The sequence below is a fragment of the Condylura cristata genome, unplaced genomic scaffold (genome assembly GCF_000260355.1).
Source record: "Condylura cristata isolate star-nosed mole 26May11 unplaced genomic scaffold, ConCri1.0 scaffold00001, whole genome shotgun sequence".
Classification (NCBI taxonomy): Eukaryota; Metazoa; Chordata; class Mammalia; order Eulipotyphla; family Talpidae; genus Condylura; species Condylura cristata.
In genome coordinates, this window is record NW_004567102.1 from 78,756,325 (window position 1) to 78,764,033 (window position 7,709).

Below are 7,709 nucleotides of genomic sequence, written 5' to 3' on the forward strand. Positions count from 1 at the left end.
GTACCCTTAGCTCATTCTGCACTCAGATGTTTGCATACTGATGTTCTTTCAAGAAGGTGGGGTGCAAACCCACAAGATCTCCAAGACCAGTTCACTTCTAGCCCTCCCCACGTACTCCTGCCTGCCCACCTCTCCAGCACTGTTCTTTCCTTTGCCTTTCTTCCGCCTCTCTATTCCCATCTTCCCCACTCTGGATACTGTCACTCCGTTCCCCACTCCCAAAACCAGAGAAAAAAACATTTGTATGATTTAGTTTTCCAGCCAATCAGCTTACCTTATTCCGTTCTTTCCTTATCCGTGTGTTAAAATCCCAGCCATTAGAGCAATGTCTAATTGACAGAGTCCAGGAGAGGAAAGTTGGAAGGCTGTGCATGGCCAGGCATAGTTTAGTACTTGTAATGTAAGGCTGCCTCTCCTCACTGTACTCACGTGGTCATTTCTCCTCCCACAGACTTTCCATTTATACGATTAGGGAAAGATTAGAAGTCAAATCCTAATACCTAGCAAACGAGCTGCTGTCCAATGTGGCAGTAGTCTATACATTACTAAAACTCACAGCGCTGGTCTGCAGACCTGAAGCAAAACACCCTACCAGAGTGAACGATGGGTGTGGCACCGAGAAGAACACCCAGAGTCCATTTACTACAGTCACCATTGAGCCACTGAGCTCCAGGAAGCCATTTCCTTCTGTTTCAGAAGGAAGGTGGAGGTGGCCATGGCCTCCTCACGTGTGCTCTGCGGCCACAGTCACATGGCCAGAGCTCAGTGTGTGGTCTCCTCTGCCTGTGCCTCATGTGGCTGGGGCAGTGGCCATGTAGGTAGAGGGGGCCCATCGTGTGGTCACTGGTAGGAAACACAGTGCCCCCCTTCTTACCTGGGGAGGCCACGCACACTGTCCAGGCCCCCGCAGGGGCTGGACGCAGAGGGACCGTCCATCTCACTGTCTGTGACCCCGCGGTGGTGCATGGAGAGACTTATTCATCTGACTGGAGGCCTTTGCTGCCATCAAGATGCAGATATTCCCAAGAAAGCAGCACCTGGGCCCTTATCATCTATTTGTATTGTTTGTTTCTCAGTCGCTCCATTTTCCCCTATAATGGTTTTTTTTTTGTTTTTTTGTTTTTTTTTTTTGGCTATATGAAATGTCACATGCTCAGGTGCATTCATTTTATAGAGCTTTAAAGATGAAATCCTGAGCCAAAATGCCCATTTTTGGTGTTTTCTTTTTTCCAGTAATTTCCAAGGTGTAACTGAGCTTAGCTGCAAATTGCTGGTTTTAGCTCTTCGTGGCAGGCAGCATTTGATCATTGACAACTCTGTTTTCCTCATTGTTTCCTGACTAAAATCTCCACAGCCTCTATAAATATGTAAATTACCAAAATCACTGGTTTTCCATTATTTCTGCCCCTAAGCTGCTTAAAATGTTTCTATATTCCTACATTTGCAGTGCAAAACAGAGCAGCAGGTGACAGCTGAGTTTGACTCTATTATCCAGCCTCTATTTAGCAGTTACTTGTTTCAAAGTTCTGATAATAAATTTTTCCTACGGTGGCTTCCACGTCCTGGGCTGATGTTGGCAAAGGCCAGGCGCCAGCCGATACGGAACAGGAATGCAAAATGGGTGTTTTTGTGCAGGGACTGTGGAAATCTCATGCTCCACGCCTTGCTGATTGTGAACTGTGATTTTACAACAGAGGAAGCAAATGGGATTCTTTTTATTGCCGTTCCTTCAACTGGCAGGATTGAAGTAATGAGACTGACATGGTGTCCATGTGTGAGTGTGTTATCCTCTCCTGATGCTCTGCCCGCTAAGTTAATCCGTCATGAGCTGGATCATTGGGTCTCAGTGTGGGATTTCCCACTCTGTGACAGGAAAAAAGAAACACTGTAGGTTGCGTACCTATGCCTATAGATTTCTATAGCCACACACATGTGCTTATATCTTGAGAGAAATCAACAGACTGAAAAAAAAAAGGAGAAAATTATAGGAGATGGTTCATTGACAGGCAAGTCTATAGGAGGAAGTCTGGGATTTGTTTGCCTAATTCAGACCCTAGTGCTGAGCGTGAGAAATGGGTTTCTGCTCTGATGGCATAATGCATCTGAAGCAGTCCCAGGAGTCAAAGTGTATGATTACAATGCCAAATGCAAGTTAAGTCTGCAGTAATAATCCATCTAAAGTAGGACTTGGTGTGTGTGGGGCAAGAATCCTTCAATTTGTACAAGTGCTTATTTGAACCCTGGGGGCTGCTTTTGTACACCAAGATCCTAGAAGAAGCTACACTAGACCCAAGTTAGTAACACTGGTTATTTTTACTAAAAACAATACAAATACCACTGTCAAAGGGTTCCCTCCACCATGACCTCCACCACACCCTCTTTGTCTCTGCTGACCTCAATTTGGTTGTCAAAGCCAATTGTTTGTCTTTATTTTGTTTTGTCTAGTTTGTGAGGTCCTTTATCCACATTAATATTTTGATCTCACTGATAATGAAGCCCTGTTGCATGCATGCATGTGGTGCTTCATGTCTTTGAAAACACTTCCATGTTTCCAAACATGGAAGCTTCCATCTGAAGAACTGTGAGCCCGTACCCCTGAATCACATACAGCATTGTAGGCTAGTGTCACCTCAATAAAAATGTAATTAAAAGATAAATTAAAAAGGCACTTGTTTATTGCAGCCTAATACTCGTATTGTCACTACCAGGGACCTTAATACATTGAACTTGTGAAATTGTCAAAGAGGGAAAAGAAAGAAAATCCTTCCATGGTCTCTAAAAACATGTGGGGTTGAAAATTTGATAATATTGTCCATATGAGAAGACTGATTGAATGAACTGAACATTAATTATTTTATGGGGAATGAGTGCAATAGGTATTGGCAAACTGATTGTCTCTTATTTTCTTCTTGTTCCATCTGTCTTTATGAATGAAGTTGTGTGGGAAGTTGAGGTTAGACAAGCCACCTTCCTTCATTCCTAGAGTACTCTGGTTGCTTTCCAACTAAAAGGACAGAGAGGAGTAATTTGACTGAGATTTGATGGCCCTAAACAGGCTAAAATTCATTCTCAGGCTTGTTGCCAATGCTGGACTAAAACACCGGTCTCCAGATGGGCACTTTCTGTCCACAGTGACGAAGCCCGTATGTGTTACACTTTGTTAAACATCTGTGTCAACACTGTGCATGGTGTTAATGATTAAATACATATACAGTAATATTACCAAATAAATGCCTTTAGCACCTTACTGGGTTTTTGTTTGGATGATAATTTCATGGAAAAGCAAAGAAAGTTTTGGAGAATTTCATTTTCATTCACAGAACTTAAGGCAAACATATTCTCTCAAGGATAATTTCCCAGTCTGGTAAAGAAGCATGTGACCTGTAGTTATGTTAAATTCTCTGTTACCACACTTAGCACTTTTAAGTAACCCAAAGTCTTCTTGCATAGAAAGATGCTGTTTCCCCATAATGAATGGCACCCTGGTGGCCCCCATACCCATTGCGTGTTGGCATACCTCCCGAGACCACTCTGCCCCAGACAGCCAGTGGGAAGGGCCCTGTCTCAGGGCAGTTCTAAAAGGAGCTGTCTCCCAAGGTCCCAGGGCTTGCTCTACAATGCAGCTGTGCTTCGTGGCAGCAGGGAGGGTGCCTGGGGGAAGAATGTGTCACAGAGAGAGAAGTGGGGACAGAACTCTGTGGAGCAATGTCCCCTCTGGCTGTTGCCCACTGTCCTCCCAGCCATTTCCTTAATGCCCTGACCAGTAGAAAATACTTAAGATAGGGGCCCTCCCTGGTGGCACAGCAGGTAAAAGCACAGCACCACTAAGCTAATGCCACTTCAGCACAAGTTCAATTCCTAGCCAGAGAGGTGAACCACAAGGCGCGGCAGACCTCTCCTGATCCGCCCACTGCTCCTCTCAGCAGGGTACTTTGTCAGCCTGTTCTGCTCCCTACTATTTCTCTGGTAAAGCCTCTTACAGCCCCTGCACCTCTGGCCTGTAGCCCAGCTCTGTATATATAAATGAATAAATCTTTTAAAAAAAAAGAAAAGAAAAGAAAAGAAAGAAAATGCTCAAGATAAGGGAAGTAGAAAATAAGTACATAAGGCTTGTTTTACTTAGTCTAGAGAAACCTATTATAAATGTTTAAAAACAAAAACGTTTGGGTTCACATGTGTGCAGGGTTTTATCCAGATGAGTTTTTTTTTTTTTTTAGTATCTTTCAGAGTTAATACACAATCGAATGGAGTTGTGTGATGCCAGATGACTTGCATAGGCAAATCCAATCTATACTTATAGCAAAGTCTACTCTATACAAAAAGTGTCCTCCTTCCAAAAAAGGGAAAAAAATTTCTTTCAGTGCTACACAAAATCATGCATAATAATGTCTGGTTCTATTTTTTTTGGAGAAATAGTCAGCAGTTTTGCAAATATGTTCTGTAATGATATTTTCAATTATCAGGATGTGCAACACACTCGTGAATATAAATAAAACCTGTAGCTTTTTAATCTCTTGACTGACAGTACTAATGGGTGATGCTAGTCACATTTTCAAAAGCAGAATAAATCTCTTTGTGGTGCTTTTTCTGAAATCCAGTGTTCTATCAAATGCTACATGAGCTCCTTCGAGTTATGTGAACATTATCTATCTTTGACTTAAGTCTGTTACCTCTGGGCAAAGTTATTTTTAAAAGACCTGCATGTAACTGAACAGAAATGCTTACAGAGGGATAAAATTGTGGAATGTCTTACTGTGACCTGTTTTCCTCAAAATACCTGTAGAGAAAGAATAGGAAACTCCCTATGGACCTCATCTTATCTTGGTTCACTACAAAGATGCAGAAACAACCAGGATTTTTGGCAGAGATGTTTGTTGTTTGGAAAGTTTCTCCCTCCTGGCTCCTTATCTTAATGTTTTTCATTGCCTTCAAAAGTGAGGAGTCATCCCTCAGCTCATCAAAACCTCAGGCTTTGACTAGATAAAATTAACACATCAGTTGACAAACCAGAGAGGAGTGTGACTTTCAGAATGCAGCCTGTCTCCTTATTTTGCACATGAGAACATAGCAGGATAGTGACATTGGTATGATCATACCACTGCTTGGTTCAGAGTGAAAATTGGGACCCACAGTTGGTACACCGCAAGTCTACATTCCTGACACATGTGGGTCAAGATGCCGTAGCAATGTATCTTAGTGATGATTAGCCTTTTCCCTAACTAAACCAATAGTTATTATGAGTGAAGCAGTGTCAAAACAATTTTAAATATTATATAGGGTTGCTCAAATGAATGAATGGGAGAAGGGTCATAAAACTAAACAAGAGAAGATAAAACAGAACCTTGAGGAATGGACTGGAATTTGATGTATTTTTGTGAATTCCCAACTTCTTTTACAACACTGATATTACTTTACTAAATATCAATACTTATATGTTATTAAATGTAATTTGCATATGTTTGCATACACATGGGTATATGTTTACACTCATGTGTGTACTCCCCGTATTTGTAAACACACATCTCCTTAGCCCCATTACTACTTAAAGTCATCCCATAAGCAATAAGCACTTGTAGTTCCCAGATTCTGATCCTGAGTAGTCTTCCCCTCGCCACCGAGCCAGAGTCCCATGAGATGTGGGTCATTGCAGGTTGGGATAGAAAAGGATGAGGTTGGAACAATTTGTTCATTCTCGAAAGAACAAAAATATTAAGAGAAAACAAAGGAAGACGACCAGAGCAGCAATTGCTTACAGGGATTTTTATGGATGGATATGGGACAGTTGGCGCACCAAAATAATTAAATACACTAATTAGTTACACACCACTGAAAAAAGACTTCATTCCTCTATACCCACAATAAATTGATAAGTCAATAGCAGGAAAGGGGGAGCTCTTGCTCACAGCAAATGCCCAGGGAAGGAGTGCTAAGCTGGAAAGCCAGCCTTTTGCTGCCACTTTAGTGAAGACTGGGTCAGGTTCAAGCCATCATGTCCCTAAATTTGCAGGAAATTTTTGATGAGACAGGATATTTATGTGGGCTGAAGTAGCTTCTCACTAACTGCTATTTACTTGCAAAAGGAAAAACAATAATTATAGAATAATCAGACCTCACTTTGACCAGGTGATCAAAATTCAAGTCGTCAGTGAGACTGGTGCCTTCAGATAAGATAGCATCTGAAGAGAAGAGCTTAGCATCACCTTGTGTGACATTCTGTGTTAGTCTAATCATGTAGAAACAGTAGACACACAAAATGGTAGGCTCAATTTTTATGTTAACAAATGAGAGTAGGGAATTGATATTTTTCAAATAATTATATAGCAAAAAAAGAAAACAAAGACATGCTGAGGAAAGGGTCCAGATTGAGAGACATGACAACAAACACTATTACCTGTTCCTCCTCAAGATTCTGTACCAGAGGGAAATAAATGCAATAAAGGATGCCACCAGGACAATCAGCAAAACTGGAATGTAGAATAAGAGAATTAGTGCAATGGTCAAGAGTGAAGCTGAAGAATCTTCTGCAGGTATATAAGAAAAGATATCTTTTTGACAAAATACACACTGAAATATTTAGAAGGAAGAGTTTGGTCTACCGCACCCAACCCTCCAAATGTTTGTAAACACACCAAACAAGGTAATTTTTATATTTATAGGAAAAGTATCTGCAAATGATAAAGCAAATAGGGTGACTGCCAAGTGAATCTTATTTTTGAATTTTTTTTTCTGTAAAATTGAAATGATTGCAGGGAAAAATAGTATAAAGTATATTTTCTAAAAGGCAAATACATTTAAATACTGGTCTACTATGTAGTAGGTGTGTGACTGGGACTCATTACAGCCAGGTGTCCATTAACAAAGGGGGAGGGTTCTGAGGAATCACTCAGTAAGTGATTTTATCATTGTGCAGATACAGTGGGGTGCAATTATAAAACCTGGTGGCAAGTCTCCTACATACCTAGTCTCTGTTTAAGGAGCCACTGACATACATGTGAGCTGTCATTGACGGAAATGGTGTTATCCATTGTATGACTTCATTTCTGATCTTTGGTTAAAATAAAATCTACTTTCTTGGTGTCTCCTGTTGGTAATACGAAACAGTTAAAATGTTCCCAACAAGATTAGGAAATTGTCTGTTTCTACATAGTGTGCATCCCATAAATGTCAACTTTCCTATTTGGATTTAACTACACCTAGCTTGTCTTTTTCTTAACTGCAGTCTTGATAAATGTTCTCTACCTCACAGTCATAAGAAAGACTTAAGTTTTGTAAGCTCACAGAGTTAACCCATAGTGAACCCAGAAGGGAGTCTAACTAAAGAGGAAATCAGGACCAGGGAAGTCCAATGATTTAGCCCAGTGCCATGACTGTCGCTGGCTTCCGGTTCTCACTACATTGTCCCATTGGTGGCAGAGAAGTCCTCAAATGACATAGAACTTGAAGAAGCCCTTAGTTACTAACTCACATTGAGGCAGTCACATCTCTGCCCTACCAAAAATCAGAGGCCTCACATGGGAGAAAGAGGTCAGGTGTTCTGTTCATCCAAGAATCTTTTGTTGTGGTGAGGTCCACTTTTTGTTTTAGAACATGAGTTGTAACTTTGTGGCCAGGATCTTATTTAAAATTTGCACTGAGTAACCACACACCAGCAGTTAAATTCGTCTGGGCCCAGCAGAAACAAATACCAGGAGACTGCGAGCCTTAGCATG